This window comes from Sciurus vulgaris (assembly GCF_902686455.1).
Source record: "Sciurus vulgaris genome assembly, chromosome: 5".
Lineage (NCBI taxonomy): Eukaryota > Metazoa > Chordata > Mammalia > Rodentia > Sciuridae > Sciurus > Sciurus vulgaris.
The window spans coordinates 17,971,411-17,994,108 of NC_136465.1; the positions used below are offsets into that span (position 1 = coordinate 17,971,411).

At 37.6% G+C, this 22,698-nt stretch overlaps 1 pseudogene across 1 annotated transcript; it reads right to left on the minus strand.

Annotated features, from left to right (window-relative positions):
* Positions 1-19,617: 19,617 nt before the first annotated feature.
* Positions 19,618-22,033, minus strand: LOC306662449 (axin interactor, dorsalization-associated protein-like; annotated as a pseudogene). The gene has a single exon. The product of its transcript is annotated as an axin interactor, dorsalization-associated protein-like (transcript).
* Positions 22,034-22,698: the final 665 nt, after the last annotated feature.

Below are 22,698 nucleotides of genomic sequence, written 5' to 3' on the forward strand. Positions count from 1 at the left end.
CTTTTAAAAAAGATTTTTTTTACTTGTGTATTTTGGTGTTAGAAGAAAGTTTTCAGAATGGTAAAGGGTAAAGGACACTTTCAAAAAGGGGGAAATTAGTAATGTGCTTGTAGCTCTAATGGAGTTTCTTGACATTTTCTTATTGTAAATGGGTACATTTTAGTCCCTTACTTTCTCTCTCTCTCTCTTTCTCCTCTTTCTTTTTTGCAGTACTGGGGATTGAATTCAGAGCCTCATGCATGCTAGGCAAGCTCTCTACCACAAAGCCACATCCCCAACCCTTTTATTCATATTTTGAAACAAGTTTGAAACATGTAAATATATATAAGACAAGTAGAGAACGACAAATAAGGAGACTTAGTAAAAGAAACACCAGTTTTCTCTGTGAAGGTGACTTTAAAAATGTTCAGGAGAGAGGATATAAGGGGAGAAACTTCAACATATTTAGGGTAGGGAAAAATGTGACATAAAAACTATAATTTGTAGAAGGGTCCACAGATACTCCAAAAGCTGTTTCTCCTTCTAGAAAAACATCCCTTTAATGATATATCAACTCAGTGATTTCTCAGAACTGACAATATAAAATGCAGATGTTCTGTTCCTAAAAACTTCAAGGACAGTGATAAGGACTAAAGAAAACTGGCTTAGAACAATAGTCCAAAAACTTCACCTTTGGCCCAGGATAGATGAACAAGGACCAGATTTGTCTTGTGTGTGTGTGTGTGTGTGTTTTTAAAGACAAAATAGATAACATTGTAACTCTCATGATATTGGACTCTCTAAGAGTGGACAAATTAAACAGTTAATCCCAGCAATAGTCCCAGCTTTTGGCCTAAATTTCAGAATGCAGTTTGAGAAAAGGGAACCAAGCAGATCCAGATGGTTTGTGATTAGAGATATTGATCCAAAGGCCCAGGGAGCTGCACATAGAGATGACTGCAGAGATAGGCAGAAGGCTCCTCTTGAGTATTTGGACAAAAACTTATTTACACAAGTGTGTGAGAAAACTACATGGAACCAGGGCCAGAGCCATGCCAAAGAGTTAAGAAATAGTGCCCAAGGTTCAAATAGGCCAGATTAGGCAACCTCATAATACTAAGAGAACTCGAAGGGTGTGGACCCAGTAGTGGAGAGATTCACCCTAGATTAACTCTGCTCTAGTTCTGTTTTATAGATATATATTTCTAAATGTAGCACAAAAGGATTAAGCTATTTCCCAGAAAACTTACCAACTTCCAGGACAAAAACTTAGAATATTTTTATGACTACAAAAATGTCAAGCCTACAACAATTTGCAATATCTGGCACTGGAACAAAGATTACCAAGTACACAAAGAAACAGGAAAATGCCACCCATAATGAGAAAATTAGCTAAACTTCATCCAGAAATGATCTAGATAATAAAATCAATAGATAAAAGATGAAAATAGTTGTTACATTTTCAAGAAGCTAGATTAAACACATTGCAGATAGACATGGAAGATATCACAAAGTTTTAAACAGATATTCTATACATGGAAAATTACAGTATCTGAAAAGAAAAGTATGCTGGATGGAATTATAAGTAGAGTAAACCTTGCAGAAGAAAAGGTTACAGTTGAAGATAGCAACTGGTACTGTCCATAAACATGCACACAGAGAAAAACAAAAACAAAACAAAACAAAACAAAAAACAAGAAACCACACAGAAAACAATAGAGTATCTATTAGCTATGGGACTAAGAACCAAATCTTTGCTCACTGGAATTCCAGATGGGACAAGAAAAGGCAAATTATTTGAACAAGGTTCAAAACTTATGGCAACTATCAACCCATAGATCTAAGATGTTCCATGGTCCTCAAGCACAAGAAATTTAAAGAAAAAGCAACCAGGAAAAAAATACATTAGGTACAAAAGAATGAAGTTAAAGATATCGATGAATCTTAGTATAACAATATCTAAAGCACTGAAAGAAAAAAAATAAAATGTCAAGCTGTCAACTTAGAATTTATTGCCAAGAGAAAATCTCTCAAAAATGAGGTAAAAGACTTTTTTGGACATATAAAAATTGAAAATTCACCAACAGACTCATGTTTCAAGAATGATAAGAAAAATCTTTCAGGAAGAAGAAAATGATACCAGATGGAAATAAAGATTGATACAAAGGCATGAAGAACAACAGAAGTGTAAAGTGTAATTATAAAATCATCTTTCTCTTAGCATTCACACATCATTCAAATGTTATCACTATGGCTTGTAGCTTGTTGGATAGCACACGGCAATTTTCCTAGATATGGAACATTGCCTATCTTCAAACAGTCAAGAAAGAGCAACTATTGCTCAAGGTCTTTCAGGGTCTTCCCTTTAGCAAACTACTTAAAATAGATAGTGACTGGGTGGGTAGGGTGGTATGGATTAGAGTACCATCCCAGGATCTAAAAACTGAAACATGTTCTCATCATTAAATATCCTTTTGTTCATTCTAGAAATTAGGAAAATTTTACTTTGCTCTGGAATTTTCTTTTGGTCATGTTTGTTTACTCCCCAATCTTCTCCATTTTGGAAACTTTTCTGATTCTCTCTCCTCTTTCTCCTCCTTCAAGCCCTATATTTCTATTTCCTACCCACCCACATTCCCTCCCTCCCTTTGGATTGAACCCAGGGCCTTACACTTGCTAAGCAAGCATTCTCCCTCTGAGCTATCTTCCTCGCCTTGAGTAATTTTATTTATAACTCAATGAAAAATCAACTACAATTTTTTAATATGTTTATGTGTTTCTCCAAAAACTATTAAGACACAGCAAGATTACACACAGCAATGTGCATATTTTAAGACACCTGGATTTCACTTCATTTCCTCTGTCTCTTTCTTAGGGTCTCCATCCATCCCCAATTCTATTTGTTTCTGCATATCAACATAGTGGTTTTGTATAAAAGCAAACCACTTTTACTGGAAAAAAGTCACATGAATGAACTGGAAAAAAAGTCACATGAATGAACTTTTAGTCTAAAAGTCTCTGATAGCTATAAATTGTTACCTGTTCAGACTCTAGCATGCAGAAAAGACTTGACATATCCCTTTAGGTCTCTCATCAGTTAAAGCTCATTTGTTTGTGGGTGTGTGAGAGGGACAGGAGAGGTACCGAAAAGACAAAGAATAGAGAATTTAAGTTTGGTCTGTTGTATTTATTCTCCAGGGAATTAAATTAGGAAGGAGCTATCATGTTATATAAAAGACTGTTGTTGGGCAACACTTCTCAAACTTGAATGTGGGGAGATTCAGATTCAGTGGTCAAAGGTAGGACCTGAGATTCTGCATTTCTACAAATGCTGCCAGTCCCCAGACCGTGTGTGGAGCAGCAAGGAACTAGAGGAGATGCCTCTAAACTGTTGAGATTTGAGAGTAGTTTGAATTCCTGTATCAGCAAGAACTTGGATTGTCCAATTCTTCCTTTTTCACGTGATGTGTCCACACATAAAGAAAGACACACACTCCTTAACTATACCTCAGGGTCAAAAACTAAAACCTGGAGAGTAATAAAATTAAAGTTGGGGAGATTATTCATATGGTTTTTATTTCTATTTCCACAACATCTTGAAGGATTCTGATTACATGATAGAATTAACTTCTATTGATTCATTATGGATTAGAAACATCTAAAAAAGCATGTTTCAGGGATGTTTTGTGAATTGGCAAAAATTATTTCCTAGCAATCAATTGTGCTTATTAAATTTTAACAATAGTCAGTGCTGTGTCTGATTGGCACAATCTATGCTCTTGGCAAAGATAAATAGCTGTGAACTTTATGATTTGGATGTTTTCCAGATAGTCCTTCAAATTTTAAGTATCAAAAAGTACTATGAACTGGGGTTGTAGCTTAGTGGTAGAGCACTTGCCTAGCATGTGTGAGGCACTGGGTCCAGTTTTTGGCACTGCATATAAATAAACAAATAAAGGTCCATTGACAATTAAAAAATGTTAAAAAATATAATATGAAATGGTCCCCCAATTCAGAGAACTGATGCTACCATATGCGGCGTTTTCTAAGATATATTTCCATAAACGGGGTGAAAATGGCTCTCAGTTTTTATTCATTGTTTGCTGCTTTCATGGTAAATACACACCCAAGATATTCCAGCCCCAGGACTACTTGTCGAGGACATCAGGCAGAAGAGTCCAAGTGGCACCCTCTCCATTTGCCCTTTGACATAATGCAGATACCATACTTAGACATCAAGGAATTCATACTTTCTGTGAAATGTACCGAAGATGAGATTTAAACAGATAGGGCAAAGTGACAGAGATGGAGACAACTGCCTTTGAGAGGGAAGTTTATTACTTACAGTTCCCAAGGGAAGGAGGCACACACCATGCAGGAATACCCCAGGAGGTGCCAGGGTTGGTCAGGGGCCAGGAGTGAAGGAGACATCGTCCCAGAGCCTTCGCTGTGGGGTTTCCATGGGGAGAAATGATTGTGGCCGGGGAGGCAAGATTGAGTGAGTTTAAGATTGGATCGCTTGAATATTTTCCTGGGGTATCAGGGTGACTCGCTAGTTGAATATTTTCCTGGGGTATCAGGGTGACTCGCTAGTTGAATATTTTCCTGGGGTATCAGGGCGATTCGCTAGTTGATCAGTATTCAGCTCTGGGGTGATTTAATGAGGGGGGAATTTGAGGAGGGAATATTGGCTTGGTTGGTGTGTTAGTGTTAAAGGAGGTAGTTGGCAATATGAATGTTGGATTGATTTGTGTGCATATAAAAGGAATGCTAGCAGGCAAGTTGTTCACTCTCCCTAGGGTTAGCCTATCCTGAGGGCAGGTGTCTCTCCCAGACTTGTCAGCATAGCTCCCCAGAAATCAAAGCACAATAAACTGTAGAAAGTTAAAAATAAAAGAAATACCAAAAGGCTAATATAATAAATTAAGCAGAAAGAACAAATTTTGTCCAACCTCAGCCAGTTTTTCTTGAGTATCAGTGAAATGGGTTGTGATCCCAGAAATTATCTTTATCTACAGATGATTTTGCAACTGTCAGGGCCATAAGAAAACTTTGCTGAATTAAATTTTGTTATTTTATGTCATAAGCAAGTAATTATTTTCTCAGGTTGAACCAAAATCACTATTAATTTCCTATACACTTCTTTCCATGATGCTCTAAGAAAAACAGCAAATCGAAAAGCAGAAAATCCCATTTTTTGGTTCATATGAATCACTATTCCATTTAATCATTCTCTCCTCGAGTAAACTGCAGTTCAGAAGTTAGTATGTGATAGGCTACATGGAGTATGACAAGACAGACTCCCTCTTACTCTGAGTCTCCATGTCGTGTAGGAAATGCTTCTTCTGTGGGAACACCCCGTATCTGTACCCATCAACAGTTGCCTAGCATAGCATGTTTGGCAACACAAAATGGCAAATCTTAAAATTGTCCTTCCTCTGGGTTCCATTTTTTTGGGGGCAGTGTACCCTAACATTTGTTTAAAGGTCAGTAACCATTCTCTGATTGTCATAGCAACTGCCACTTATGATTATATACTGACATGCTTTACTTATGGTATAAAAGGTGTACTCTAACCTTTGGAGGGGGTCAGAGGGTGCAGACTTGCAGTCTGCCCCTCTGTCCCACCAGCTGGTGAATAAAGATGGTTCAGTCTCCAGCTTTAAGATCGACTTGGTGATTTATTGTGATCTTGCCATAACAAGTAAAAAGAAGGAAAAAAAAATCAATCTTTCTGTTTCATCCTAGGGAGAAGATTATTTCATATGAAGCAAACTATTTGGGGGCAGAATTAGGTTTTTTAAAAAATTTCATTTTAATTTTTTTGTCCAGGCCTTTGAACCCAGGGGTACTTAACCACTGAGCCAAATCCCCAGTCCCTTTTGAAAATTTTTGAGACAGTATATCACTAAGTTGCTGAGAGCCTCACTAAGTTGCTGAGGCTAGCCTCAAACTTGTGATCCTTTTGCCTCAGCCCCCTGAGTCGCTAGGATTATGGAAGTGTGCCACCACGCCTGGCAGGACTAGGTGCAAAAGGAAAATTCCTTTTTCTTTTCTCTTAGCCATTTGTTGCTGTGACCAAAATACTTGACAAGAATTACTTAGAGAAGAAAAAGTTAATTTTGGCTCCTGATTTCAGAGGTTTAGTCCATGGTGGGCTGACTCCTTTGCTCTGAGCCTGAGGTGAGGTAGGACATCATGGCGAAAGGGCATTGTCATGGTTTGGAGGTGAGGTGTCCCCCAAAAGCTCAGTGTAAGACAACACAAGAAGGTTCAGAGGAGAAATGATTGGGTTATGAGAATCTTAACCCAATCAGTGAATTAATCCCCTGATGGGATTAACTGAGTGGTAACTGAAGTGGTAGGATGTGGCTGGAGGAGATGGGAATGGGGCGTGGCCTTGGGTACTTACCATATCTGGCAAGTGGAGATCTCTCTCTCTGCTCTCTGATCACCATGTGAGCTGCTTCTGCCAAGGTGTTCAGAGTCTCACTTTGAGTCCCGGGGAATGGAGCTGGCCTTCTATGGACTAAGACCTCTGAAACTGTGAGCCCTTAAAGTTTTCCAACCCTAAAATTGTTCTGATCAGATCTTTTAGTCACAGCAGTGAAAAAGCTGACTGAAACAGCATGGTGCGGGAAAGCAGCTTCATTCTTGGAGGCCAGGAAGCAGAAGAGGGAAGGGGGAAAGGGTTGCAGGGAAGACAAATCCTTCCCTGGCAACCCAGGACCCACTGACTCACTTCCTCCTGCCATGTCCCACCCGCCTACGGTTGCTACCTGGTTACTCTTTAAACTAGGATGAACTGATGTGGTTACAGCTCTCCCAATTCTATCATTTCACCTCTGAATATTCTTGTATTAACACAGGATCTTTTAGGGGACACCTCATGGCCAGTCCAGAACATTCTCTATTTGAGCTGTGAGAAAAATAGAAAACACACCTATTAGTGTGTCAGAATATGAATATTGAAAATGGACGGACTATATACTAATACATTAATTACTAATAGTATATAATTCTGAAAATTACTACTAAGTTTAAGCAAATGTTACATTGTGTTTTTTGAAAAGAAAATTCCTGGATATGACTTCCAAATTTTAAAAGACCAACTATATAAAATTATATTTTGTCTTTAGTCAGGTAAACTACCTACACACGTACACAATATCAGAATTAATTTATTTTTTCTAAATATTCTTCTATTTTATGAATATTTTTTCTCCAATGAATAGTTAGAGTGCATAATTTTGTGATGTATTCTTACAAATGTGTTTCTATAACTATTAGACATTCAAGATCATTTAATGTCTGATTACCTTTATTTCACCCTCTTTTTGACTTTTGAGTTTCCTCTTGTGCTTCAAGTTTAACTTTACTCTGCTCCTTCTTGTTCTATTTCCTACCTCTGGGTTCCCTTCCCTTATTCTCTTGTTTCTGTTTTGCTGCCACCATCTCCTACTTAGTTTTGAGATGTTCTTCCATGCCTCAGCCTGTTATTCATTTTAGGACATTTCAAATGTGCCCATCTAAGTGAGACCTCATACCTCGGCAACATTAGTCAAGGAAAAACAGAGTGTTAAAAGAATGAATAAAACCTCATACTGAAACAGAAAATGACAACAACATAGTAAAAAATAAAGGGATAGATCATAATCCAGTCATATCAATAATTACATTAAATGTTCATGAATGAAACACTTCACTAAGAAGCAGAAATTGTCAGAATAGATGAAAAGTGAGATCAAACTGCCTACTAGCTACACAAGACACTCTAATATAGACACAGATAAACAGAAAGGAAATAATGGAAAAGGTCTACTTGAAAACAGAAGAAGATTAGAATGTTATTTTAACGTTAAATAAAATTAACATTAAGACAAAGAATGTTAGCTGGGTGTAGTGGCCCATGCCTATAATCCCAGTGGTGGGGAGGCTGAAGCATGAGGACTGCAAACTTGAGACCAGCCTCAGCAACTTAAGGAGACCTTAAGCAACTTAGTGAGACCCTGTTTTGAAATAAAAAATAAAAAGGACTGGGGATGTGGTTCAGTGGTAAAGCACCTCTGGGTTCAATCCCTGGCACCAAGAAAGAAAGAAGAAAAAAGACAAAGAATATTATGTATTGATGTTTGCACAGATCTGTGAATATATTAACATCTGCTGAATTATGTACTTTAAGGTACTGAATTTTATGATGTAAGAATTTTGTCCCCAGATTTAAAAAGCATTGAGAATATTTTTAAAAAAGAAAAAGAGCCAGCATATCGACGCCTTTTTTGAGAGCAGATTGCTCACTGTCAGGCATCTATCATCCGCCATTTGCCTGCCTCTCGCCTGTCTATCGCCTGCCTTACCCCTATCCATCACCCAACGCTCGAGGTTCACCTCCTGATCATCGGACAGCTGCCAGTAGACTGACTGCAGACCGCCAGTGGAGAACCAGCTGCCTGCTGCTGCCTGGAAGTTCACTGTTACAGTACCTGCAGGTTTGATTACACGTGGCTGCTGCCATTTTGAGACAACAACCAGGCCCTGTAGGACCCCTGGCTGGACTGACTGAGTCCCGTCTCCAGGATCCCTCAGCCTGACCGATTACTCCCTGCCTCTGGGGCCCTCATATCAACTGACTGCTCCCTGCCGCCAGGACCCCCAGACCAACTGACGGCGCCCTATCACCGGGAACACAGACCAACTGATTGCACCTGGCCTCCTGGATCCTACACCCACACCAAACACACCTGACCTCCAGGACCACTGCCGGACCAACTGCATCCTGTCTCCAGGACCTCCAGCTGACCATGTCCACCCCTGAGCTGCAGCTCCCCATTTGCCAACACATTTGGAAGCCAGAGCAGCCATCTTGGATAATCCTGGAAGCCGTAGCTCCCATCTTCGGGTGGGACAAATCCCATCCTGAGATGCCTGCTGGAGGCTTGAAGTTCATTGTCAGGTACCTCTCATGCATCAGGCTACTGAACATTGGGAGGTTTCATTAGTATATGACTGTTATACAGTAGATTTTCTTTTTTCTCCTTTTTAAAAAAAATTTAAGTTTTTATTTCTTTACGTTTCTTGCTTTCTTTTCCTTCTGTTTACCTGTTCCCTCAGAGTCGCTTTCTCCCTTATTTACATGCTAACATCCGATTTCTTTTGATTACACTCTCAAACTTTCTATTTTCTAGAACTTCTGTATATTCTTTTATTATCCCATTAACAGCCATATTCTTCATCCCTCTGCATCCTCTTTGTCCTCCATTAGAAACTGCAGACATTATTGTAAACCTGTTTGTTTTACCGAAGATAACATTTGACCTTATTTTGTTTATTATGGCAATTTTGTTATTGTCCCCATAGGAGCTATTTGGTCTAGGATTGCATAGTGTCTAATTTGGGCACTGCTAATATTGATCTCCCCTTAAAGAAAGGGATTTGGAAACCTATGGGGCCACTATAAACCTATAGGGGGAAATCTGCAATACCCCAGATGTGCAGCACTAGAGGGGAAGATACATGAACAACATGAAAAAACAAGGGAACCATAGAACCCAATAAGACAATCAATAACCTAGACTTAATAGACATATATAGAATATTCCATCCATCATCGAGCTGATTCACTTTCTTCTCAGCAGCACATGGAACCGTCTCGAAAATAGAACATATGTTATGCCACAAAGCAGCCCTTAGGAAATGCAAAAAAATAGAGATACTGCCTTGTGTTCTATCAGATCATAATGGACTGAGAGTAGAAATCAATGACAAAGTAAAAAAAGGAAATTACTTCAACACTTGGAGACTAAATAATATGCTATTGAATGAAACATGGATAACAAAAAACATCAGGGAGGAGATTAAAAAATTCTTACAGATAAATGAGAATGATGATACAACATATCAAAATCTCTGGGACACTATGAAAGCGGTACTAAGAGGAAAATTCATTGCATGGAGCGCATTCCAGAAAAGAATGAAGAGTCAACAATTAAATGACCTAACATTACAGCTCAAAGACCTAGAAGAAGAAGAACAGAATAACAGCAAAATTAGTAGAAGACAGGAAATAATTAAAATCAGAGTTGAAATCAATGAAATTGAAACAAAAGAAACTATCCAAAAAATTGACATAACAAAAAGTTGGTTCTTTGAGAAAGTAAACAAAATAGAAAAACCCTTAGCCACACTAACCAAGAGAAGGAGAGAGAAGACTCAAATTACTAAAATACATGATGCAAAAGGAAATATCATGACAGATACCACTGAGATACAGAACATAATAAGAAGCTACTTTGAAAATCTGTATTCCAACAAAATAGAAACTACCGAAGACATTGACAAATTTCTAGAGACATATGATCCTCCCAAACTGAACCAGGAGGACATACACGATTGAAACAGATCAATATCAAGCAAAGAAATAGAAGAAGTCATTAAAAATCTACCATCCAAGAAAAGCCCAGGACAAGACGAATTCTCAGCTGAGTTCTACAAGACCTTCAAAGAACTCATTCCAATACTTCTCAAAGTATTCCAGGAAATGGAAAAGGAGGGCACCCTACCAAACTCATTCTATGAAGCTAATATCACCCTTATACCCAAACCAGGCAAGGACACATCAAGGAAAGAAAATTTTAGGCCAATATCCTTGATGAATATAGATGCAAAGATCCTTAACAAAATATTGGCAAACCATATCCAAAAACGTATTAAGAAAATTGTGCACCACGATCAAGTGGGGTTCATCCCTGGAATGCAAGGATGGTTTAACATCTGTAAATCAATAAACGTAATCCATCATGTCAGTAGACTTAAGGATAAGAATCATATGGTTATTTCAATTGACGAAGAAAAAGCATTGACACAATACAACACCCCTTCATGCTGAAAACACTAGAAAAAATAGGGATAGTAGGAACATACCTGAACATTGTAAGGCTATTTATGCTAAGCCCATGGCCAACATCATTCTTAATGGAGAAAAACTGAAACCATTCCCTTTAAAAATGGGAACAAGACAGGGATGTCCTCTTTCACCACTTCTATTCAACATTGTCCTCAAAACTCTAGCCAGAGCAATTAGGCAGACTAAAGAAATTAAACGGATAAGAAAAGGAAAAGAGGAACTTAAGCTGTCACTATTTGTGGATGACATGATTCTATATTTAGAGGATCCAAAAACTTCCTCCAGAAAACATCTAGACCTCATCAATGAATTCAGCAAAATAGCAGGCTATAAAATCAACACGCATAAATCTACAGCATTTTTATATGCAAGCGATGAAACATCTGAAAGGGAAACGAGGAAAACAACTCCATTTGCAATAGCCTCAAAAAAAAATAAAATACTTGGGTATCAATCTAACCAAAGAGGTAAAAGATCTCTACAATGAAAACTACAAAACACTGAAGAAAGAAATTAAGGAAGACCTTAGAAGATGGAAAGATCTCCCATGAGCTTGGATAGGCAGAATTAATATTGTCAAAATGGCCATACTACCAAAAGTGCTATACAGATTTAATGCAATTCCAATTAAAATCCCAATGACGTACTTCACAGAAATAGATCAAGCAATCATGAAATTCATCTGGAAGAATAAGAAACCCAGAGTAGCTAAAGAAATCCTTAGCAGGAAGAATGAAACGGGGTATCGCAATACCAGAACTTCAACTATACTACAAATCTATAGTAACAAAAACAGCATGGTATTGGCACCAAAATAGACAGGTAGATCAATGGTATAGAATAGAGGACACGGACACAAACCCAAATAAATACAATTTTCTCATACTAGACAAAGGTGCCAAAAATATGCAATGGAGAAAAGATAGCCTCTTCAACAAATGGTGCTGGGAAAACTGGAAATCCATATGCAACAGAATGAAACTAAACCTCTATCTCTTACCCTGCACAAAACTCAACTCACAATGGATCAAGGACCTTGAAATCAGACCAGAGACCCTGCATCTTATAGAAGAAAAAGTAGGTCCAAATCTTCACCTTGTTGGCTTAGGATCAGACTTCCTTAACAGGACTCCCATAGCACAAGAAATAAAAGCAAGAATCAATAACTGGGACAGATTCAAACTAAATAGCTTTCTCTCAGCAAAGGAAACTATCAGCAATGCGAAGAGAGAGCCTACAGAGTGGGAGAATATCTTTGCCTCTCATACTTCAGATAGAGCACTAATTTCCAGAATATATAAAGAACTCAAAAAACTCTACACCAAGAATACAAATAACCCAATCAACAAATGGGCTAAGGAAATGAACAGACACTTCACAGAAGAAGATCTACAAGCAATCAACAGATTTATGAAAAAATGTTCACCATCTTTAGTAATAGAAATGCAAATCACAACTACACTAAGATTCCATTTCACCCCAATTAGAATGGCGATTATCAAGAATACAAGCAACAGTAGGTATTGGAGAGGATGTGGGGAAAAAGGTACACTCATTCATTGCTGGTGGGACTGCATATTAGTGCAGCCACTCTGGAAAGCAGTGTGGAGATTCCTTACAAAACTTGGAATGGACCTACCATTTCACCCAGCTATCCCACTCCTCGGCCTATACCCAAAGGACTTAAAATCAGCACACTACAGAGATACAGCCACATCAATGTTCATAGCAGCTCAATTCACAATAGCCAGACTGTGGAACCAACCTAGATGCCCTTCAATTGATGAATGGATAAAGAAACTATGGTGTGTATATATTTATACAATGGAATATTACTCAGCCATAAAGAATAATAAAATTATGGCATTTGCAGGCAAATGTATGAAATTGGAGAATATCATGTTAAGTGAGATAAGCCAATCTCAAAAATCCAAAAGAGGAATGATCTCACTGATAAGCGGATGTTGAACTTAATGGGGGGTGGGAGGGGGACAAAAATGGAGGAAGGAGGGACTGTATAGAAGGAAAAGAGAGGTGGAAGGGGTGGGGGGGAAGGAAAAAAATAACAGAATGAATCAAACATCATTACTCCATGTAAATATATGAATATGCAAATGGTATGCTGTTACTCCATGTACAAACTGAAACAACATGTATCCCATTTGTTTACAATAAAAATAAATTAAAAAAAATAAAAAAAGGAAAAAAAAAGAAAAAGAGGAATAATTCATAAAGGTAAAGGGCCAATTGTTTAGAAATACATGACAATGAAAATATGTATGTGCCTAATAACCTCAAAAGAATACTACATAAATTAAGAGAATTAAAGCTAGATATGAATAATTGAAGAGAGTCTCAGATTTTTTTTTTTTGAATGGGAGATTGAACCCAGGAATGCATAACAACTGAGCCACATCGCCAGCCCTTTTTGTATTTTATTTTGAGTCAAGGTCCTGCTAAGTTGCTTAGGACCTCTTCAAGTTGCTGAGGCTGGCTTTGAACTTGCAATCCTCTAGCCTTAATCTCCCCACCTACTGGAATTACAGGAGTGCCTCACTATGCCCAGCTCAGAGTCTCAGATTTTTATACCCCTCTTAATATTTGGTGGAATGATTAGATGAAAGAGTTCATACAGGCACTGTGAATCTGAATAACAATATCAACCACTTTGTACAAATTGAGACTTATAGTACATGACATCCAAAAATTATAGGGTACACATTATAAGTGTACCTTGCTCATTCACCAATAAAGGCCATGTGCAACTCTAAAATACATGCAAATACAATACTGTAATAATACAGCATTCAGAGTGTGTTCTCTGGAACTGATAAAATTTACAGAGAACAATAAAAATAGACACCTCACAAAGATTTACACATCAATATCCACAGCATACTTATTCAAAATAGCCAAAGTTCATAACAAAACCAATTTCCAACAACAGGTGAATGCATAAAATATTTTAGCATATTCATAAAATATATCACTGATCAATGATATAAAGCAATAAACTACAGATAAATTCAATGACAGAGGTGAACCTCAAAATCATTGTATGGAGTGAAAGAAATCAGACATATTAGAATTTATAATGAATGAGTCTACTCATAATAAATACAAACTAAAAGTAGGTCTGTGGCTACCTATAGATAGAGATGGCTGGATAAAGGGCAAGTCTGCACCAGGAGTCTTTGAAGGTGTTATGGAAATATTCTGTGTCTTAACTGTGGTTGTGGTTTAGTCAAAATTCATTAAATAGATTCCATTTTATTGTGCTTAAATTATTTTTAATCTAGTTAATATTAAAGAGGTGATGGAACTTCTTCACATAGGAGACTATGGTGGTTTGACCAAAGGCAATGGCTGATGAGAAGAAATGTGAAAAGATAGGTGAAGTCGTTTCAAGATACGCTTTTAAGGATTGTGATGGCAAAACCCAGACCTGGTTGTAAAATAAAATCATAAGAACTTTGTGGTGAGAAACCGAAGCCTGGGGAAAGGATTAGCTCTCCTCGCCTTCTGTTAGCCTTTCTTCAGGAAACCTAATTAACCATAGGTCCCTAACTTTGGGATTGTAAATAGCTGTAGGAGTCTGACTATTTCCTTTTGAAATGTAAACATTCCGGTGCGGCTTTCAAGGCTGGGGATTTAACAGCTGTCTGGGAAAAGAGCCATTTCTTCCTTCTGTTTCTATAAGTATGCTCTATGTTAGAGACTCCCTGCCTCCTGCCCCTCAACAAGGCCTTCAGTTATGTAGATTTGGAATTTTTCTTTTTAGAGAGAGAGAGAGAGAGAGAGAGAGAGAGAGAGAGAGAGAGAGAGAGAGAACGAAAACTTCACTGATAGGATGGGTCTAAGACGACACCAAATAACCTATAAATGTTGTGAGAAATTGTGAATCAGGGGGGCTCAGAATTTGGTGTTTGTTCTCCGGGCCTGCTGGTATAAAGTTTGGAGTTTCTTTTTCTCTGAGTGCTGCATGCTCCTTCTCAACCAGTCTGCTTCCTGCCACAGGACTAACTTAAAATGCTCTTATTTGCTTATTTATTATTTCTTCTATCAATATGTAAATATAAGGGAACTGGGATAGATTCCACGCGATGCTGAATTTCCAAAGCTCTGTTTTGTATTTGCATGAACTATCTCCAGGAAAATACTAGCTACGATGGCAGTTATTTGGAGGGACACTGGGTAGCAAGGATAGGGTTTCAAGTCAACTCATTTTTCCTGTATAGTATTTGTAATTTGACAGATCTATACTTTGTGAATTCATTATCAATTCAAAGAGTATTGACTGAATGAAGTAATACATTCATATTTTGAAAGAGATATCTTCAAATGGAATTAGGGTAGATTATACTGAAAATCAAGTTTAAGAAGGAAGAAATGTGCCCTGGCTTTGTCATTTGTTAGTCTCCTTTAGTCCTCAGGTTGGTAGCCTTGGTGATGGATTACCTTTTCCTCTATTTTGAATTAAAGCAGTCATGGAACACTTGGCTATTGTGTTCGTTATAGTTTGTGATTAGCCAGTAGTTATATAATTAGAGATGTCTGTATACTTTTGCCTTGTCTTATTTTCTATGTGGGATTTTGTACTTGAGGGTTTCATCTTGTTTTGCCTTATTAAACATTGTTCCTGGAGAAGATCTATTTATACTGACCCTTATTAGATGTGTGACACTTAATTTTCTTAATTGCAATATATGGAAAAGGGTTCCTAACTCATTGGCTTATGGGAAAAATTAGAGCGATAACATATGTGAGAGTTTAGCTTGGAGCTGGCACATACTAAGTATGTGACCAGTATAGGACCAATTCTACCGTATTATATATTTATAGCTATACATGTTAACAATTCATTCCCTCAAGAAGACTTACCCTTCAAATAAAATGAATCCATCCATCAATGATAGTTCAATGTCTTAGTTTTGAGGCTCCTATGTAAACAGAAATAAGAAACATGGCTTTTCTAACCGTCTTCATCCATTTGGGATATTGTATTACTCTTAACTGGATAGATTATAAAAAAACAGATCTCATAGTTCTGGAGGTTGGGAAATCCAAGATCAGGACTCCAGCAAAAAATCAAAACTCCACTGAGATTTCATCTCACTCCAGTCAGAATGGCCGTCATCACAAATACAAACAATAATAAATGCTGGAAAGGATGTGGAGAAAAAGGAACACTTTTACATTGGTGGGATTGTAAATTAGTACAACCACTATGGAAATCAGAATGGAGGCTCCTCAAAAGTCTAGACATGGAACCACCACAAGACCCGGCTATACCATATTGCATGTTTATAGCTATACCATATGTATATATTTATTCTAAAAAATTAATGTCATCATACTACAGCTGTATATGCACACATACTTGTGTTTGTAGGAGACAATTCAGAATAGCCAAGCTATGACATCAGCCTAGGTGTCCATCAATGGATGAATGGATAAATAAAATGTGACAAAAAATACATAATGGGGTTTTAGTCAGAAAGAAAAATAAGATGATGTAATTTGTAGGAAAATGGATGGAACTTGAGATCATTATGTTAAGTGAAATAAGCCAGACTTAGAAGATCAAGGGTATAAGTTTTCTCTCCTATGTGGAAGCTAGAGAGGAAAAACAAAAATAAAGATGGGGGTATATCTCCTAGAAATCAAAGGGAGATCAGTAGAGGAAAGGCACCAAGGGGTGGAGGTGGAGAGGGAGAGGGAAAGTGCTGGGGAGGGATATTGTCCAAATTATATTGCTATATTGTGTGCATGTATGAATTTGTAACAATAAATGTATATATATATAGGTATGACTATAATGCATCAATAAAAAATATGGAAAAAATGCAACATTATTTTCCATAATTCTTCAGATGTAGAGAAAAGACTAACCTCCAAGAAATGCACCTCTCTGATGATCAGACGGAAAAAAAAAAAAAAAAAGATTCCAGCAGAGTCAGCATCTGGTGAGGGTTCACTTGCTTCGTAGACGAAGATCTCCCTGAATCCTCACCTGGTGGAAGGGTGGAGGAGCTCCCTTGGACATATCTTAAAGGACAGTACACTAATTCCATTCATAAAGGTGAGCCCCACTTCCTGATACTATCACTTTTGAGGTTAGTTTTTCAGTGGATGAACGTGTCAGGGTGTGGAGACCACAAACATTCTAGATAGTGTTCCTTCCTCAGGTAAAATTTGTTATATACATGTAACAAAACCTCCTCATTTTATTTTTATAACCTACAGGACCTGGAGCATGCATATATTTAGGCTCACAAAAAGCCTACACCATGTACTTGAAGAAAAAAGAAGAAATCAAAATTCACTGCCAGAATTGTGAGTCACCTTCAGGTTCTTCTTTCTCAGTTTTATGTTCATTCTTTTTGCTGTAAATATATACTTTATATAGTCAAGGGTAAAAATATGTATATGAATATATATATAGATATTCATATATCTATATATATATTCATATATCTATATATATGATATAGATATTCATATATCTATATATATATTCATCTCATCCTCATAAGTTTTATACAAAATACTGTAAGAATAGATTTATAAGGGCATTGCACCAATTCTATTAGTGAAGGTAAAGTTCTCAGGACCTAATCACCTCCCTCATGACCAGACAGAGTAGATTCCTTCTGTTCTTTACAGTATGTTGTATAGAACTTATATATGATAAGTTGAATATATATATATGTACATATATTTTTTCAGAGAAAGTGGACATAAACTAAGGAAGAATTTCATTTTTGTTGAAGGATTATGAATGTATTCCTTCTTTCAGAGTTTCGTATACAACTTATTATAGTCAAGCATAAAAATAAATCACTTAATTCGTCGGATAAAACATTTAATTTATAATAACAACCTTGACAAAAAAATGGCCGAGTGGATATTATCAGAATCAATCAATTTTTATTGCCTGGAAGGAAATGGCTATTTTGTGAAAATATGCTCATTTTTATAAAAGTTTATGCTTATCATGATTATATTATCTGAAAATGGTATTTAATTAGTTTGACAACTATTGCCTTTCAGTGTAATGCCGTTTTGGTACAGTGGGAGGAGTAATTTTATTTGCTTGATAGCATTACTGTATTTATCTTCCCACAGGGAGAAATCACTGTAATGGAGGTCTGTCTACCATTTAATTTAAAATCTTTAAAAATTGTCTACTGAGAGTATTATTAGTAGATAAGTATTATTTTATCCCTAGTTATGTCTAAGGCTGAAACATATCTGGTAAAATGAAAATAGGAAGAAATTGAAACATAAATTGGCCATATTTCATAAACATTAAAACCACTAGTTATTGCTGTTGTTAGTTGAACCAAGTCTTAAAAGATAAATGTATATACAATTTCACTCTCGTAATCTATATAATAGTAGGACTAATGGATCTGCTTCCTGAAATCACCTAAAAATTGTAGGGTAAAATCCACTGAACTATTTTCTACATCATTTGAGGTTTATTTTCCATAATTCTTTAGAAGTAGAGAAAAGACTAACCTCCAAGGATGAAGGAACTCGATTCTTTCTCTTGAGAGAGGTTTCTAGAAATTAGACTGTTTATAGCCATCCTTTTGGAAGAGTTCTGCAAGGAATAGTCAGTCAGATAGCCTTTTGGTTCCCAAGCATTTGATTCCCTGCTGCATTTCTGGGGTGAGTCCTAGAATCACACACCAGAACATGGGTGTTCTGGCTGGAGATCTCGATGCACTGGCAGGCTGCTGTTCTTACTTCAGAATCTTTTCCCTAGACATAAGAAAGAAGAATCCATGTGAGGTGATGTTGAGTTCTCAGAATATGGATCCTCAGCTCTTTGTCTGCTAAAGTTATATATAAGCTCAATGTCCTGCCATTGCATATACTTAAAAATACTCAGAAAACAGCCAAGATCATATTGTACCTTTGTTTAATTAATCTAACATGTTGCTGCTGGCATAGAGTGATTTTTAACAGTATTCTGGCAGCGTTTAGCTCACCAGATAGACTCCTCCAGAGTTATCCATCATGACAGGGCAACTGGTTGATCAGTTCCTTTTTTTTTCCATTTTCACTACATCACAATGGAAAATACTTGACTACCTCCATCACACACTATATAGTATTCATACTTTCTTTCAACTTATTTTTAGAGGAAATATGTTAAATATGAAGCAGTAGAAAGCAAAAGAATCTTCTATGGCTCCCATTACATATATGTAATGGAAAGCTGTTTATTCCAGTGAGAAATCAAAAATAAAGGCAAAACCCAGTATGTGAGGAAAAACCCAGTTGCCACATAGCCTGGACAAAGGCTTCCAGGGACGTCTTGGTGGCCTAGTTTACATGATGACATACGCAGACCCATGAGCAGGCAAATATACACTGGACAGGACACAGGTTAGGGCAGTCTTTAAATCCAGATTATTGGAGGAAAAGAGAAAAAAGAGACAGACAGATGGCGAAAAAGGGTAGTGGGGAAAGAGGAAGGAGGGAGGTGGCCAGAGCATTTCTGGAATAATGCATGTCCAATAAGGAATAAATGTGGAGGCTGTCCTTCCACTCCAGAAGAGTCGGACACATCTGTGTGTGGAATGTGGAAATTTTAGGGCAGTGCTGTAGCGATCTGGCTCCATTTTCAGGGAATTTTAGAAACCTGGGGACTTTCCTTGGGGATATAAAAAAAATCTTCCTAATAGGTGACTGAGCTTCTAAAACTCTTTTTTTTTTTTTTTCAGGTTCATAGAGTTTTTATTAACATTCATTTAGTAAACAGAATTGACCTAATAGACTACTGAAAATAAAGACTGGATCTCTTGAAGTGCACGGACTAAAACAACTGTTACTTGTTTTAAAAAGCAAACACTGGCTGGTATCTCTAGGCTTTACACTAGTTGAAAAATAGGCCAAGTATTGACATTGAATTCCCCTCATGCATTGTTCATGTAAAAGGGTGAATGTTAAAATATGTGGGTGCTACATCTAACCCACAAAAGCCCCTCACAAATCTTAATGCACTGTGTATCAAATATCCACCTCGTGTACTATGAAAGTTTTATTTATGTCTCAACATGAAGTCAAAAGTAATGCAAACAATCCAATTATAATAGGCTAATGACCTGCAAAATTTCATAGGGATGAATGTCAATAGATCTAAATAGGAAATAAATGGTAATCCTATCTACCTATGTTAAGAAAAATAGAATATCTTTCCAGATTTTGCATACTCATCACTTTAAAGATGAGGTATGCAAGTTTTAAGGTTTCACAATCTGCCAGAAAAACAGCAGTTATTCCTGCAGTATCTCATTAGCATCTGACCCACTTATTTTTAGATGACATGATTTAGAAGACATATAAACCCATGAAAAAATTTGCAATTATTCTGACATGGTTTCAATGTTAACCCTAGAATCATTAGTGGAAAGAATAGCAATGTGACGCAGAAGAACAACTAATCAACATGACTAAAAATATGCTCACTTTCAGAAAAACAATATGGTTATCTGGAAAAAAATCACAGCTACAACCTGGGGAACACTCCCATTTGGGATACTGTGCCAAGGCACACTATTTCTAAGCAGAACTATCAGATCAGGGTGAATTTTGGCCATTTGTAAGGAACAGCCTATAAGACAGACCATAACTGGTCCAATTCCCTTCAAAGCTGTATCTGGTACTATGCTACCCACTTCAAAGTTTGAAGTTAATTCAAACGAAAAGAGCATATTGGAGCAAAAGTAAGCAAATGTGTAAACTCTAGCACATTCTTATTGCTGTATTAAGTTTGAAGATGAGCATACCTACCACAGCAGTACTGTTCCAAGAAGCAGGGTAGAAACAGTGTTAAACTGGAAAACACTATAATTGCACAAGTTATAGAAAAGTAAAAACATGTTTCAAAATCTACAATAAACCTGTATCCAAAGGAGTCTTATACGACAGTGAGGTGCTGGACTTTAGTTCTTGGTACAGCTTTGCAATGGACTCATTGGCCTATGGGTATGGCTCACTTCCTGCCCCCTGATGGGTGAATATGCTACACAGAGCTATGATGTTTCTACTGAGTGGTAAAATTCACACAAGTTCCAGGTTATTCATTCCTTGTGCAAAGTTTGATGTAGATGAAGATAAAGTGGTTTCTTGGTCAATAACTGCAATTTCTTTCTTTTAAAGTCAGTGGGTTTCTTGTATAGTTCTATTACAATTGGCCCAGGTTTAATCTCATCCATCTCCATGAAAGCAAAACACTTGGTGCTGGTAAACCTTTTTTCAGGCTTGTAGTGTTTGAATTCAAAGAAGATAGCTGCACCTTTGGTTAATTTTTCAATATGCTTCTGGAGCTCAATGTCCACATTAAAATGAACATATGTATCTTCTTTTCTTGAAGCCACAGGCGTGTCTTGCACAGGAGTTAAATCTATCCATTCAGATCCTTTACACTAACTGTGATATAGGGATCGATGTACTGTCCAGCATCTTTCAGACCAATTTTCTCAATCCTGATAGTGAGCAATGTCATTCCGGGTTCCGATGGCAACCTTGGTAATAGAGTACCAGGAACTCTAGCAGGAAAAGAATCAGGAGACCCTGCTCCAGCACCACCTTCTTCTTCATCTTCTTCAAATTCCAAATGCTCTTCTTCACCAGGTGCTAAAATTCTTCTTAATGGGACAGGCTGAACATCAAATGGAAATTCTTTATTATACGTAAGAATATTCTTTAGGATTGGTACTAGCTTCTTCAGGTCCTCCAGTTTAAATTCTTCCTGGGACCGTGTGGACTGTAAAGCTGCACTTCGTAATTCCAAGCATGTTGCAATTTTGCCTATGGTTTTCTTTTGCTCTTCTGTGAATTCAGAATTATTGTGTTGAGCTTGGGCCTCTTTTTGTAGATGTCTTGCCAATATCTGATACTCGTCTATCGCCTCCACCAGCTGGCCCCAAGAGTCGAAGTCGGCGCCTCTCCTAAAACTGGCGCCCCAGCGCTGCAGCAGACTCCGGGTCACCTCCGACATGGCCGGTCCCCACCCCGACCCCTCCCGCCCCTACCCCAGCAAGGCTGGGCTCTAGGGCGCCATCCTCCCCGGGCCTGACCCCGACATTAACAGGGCCAGGAGGAACCGCTAAGGCCACCACCGCCACCCGCCGAGGAGCCCCTAAAACTTTTGTAGATTAACTTAATTCTACGTGAGGATAACCAGTCCATGGACCTTTTTTTATTATTATTATTATTTTAATTAAAAATCATAAATTTACATAGGGCAATATTGTTTGATTCATTGTTATTTTTTCCCTTCCCCCCACCCCTCCCACCCCTCTTTTCCCTTTATACAGTCCTTCCTTCCTCCGTTCTTACCACCCTCCTTATCCCTATCCCTAAACCTAACCCTAACCCTAACGCTAACCCCTCCTACCCCCATTATATGTCCTCATCCGCTTATCAGCGAGATCATTCATCCTTTAGTTTTTTGAGATTGGCTTATATCACTTAGCATGATATTCTCCAATTTCATCCATTTGCCTGCAAATGCCATAATTTTATCATTCTTCATGGTGGAGTAATATTCCATGGACCTTTAACAATAAAATTTTGTTAGGACACAGCCGCACCCATTCACTCAGATTTTGTCTAAGGCTACTTGTGAAATCCATCGCGGTGTTGGTAAGTTGTGACAGAAACTTTAAGACCCCTAAGCCTAATATTTACTGTCTAGTCTTTTACAGAAAAATTTGGCCACACCACCACCTCATTTCCGACTTAGAAACATTTGCAGCAATTTGATATCGCCATGACATCTCAGCTTGTGATCATTT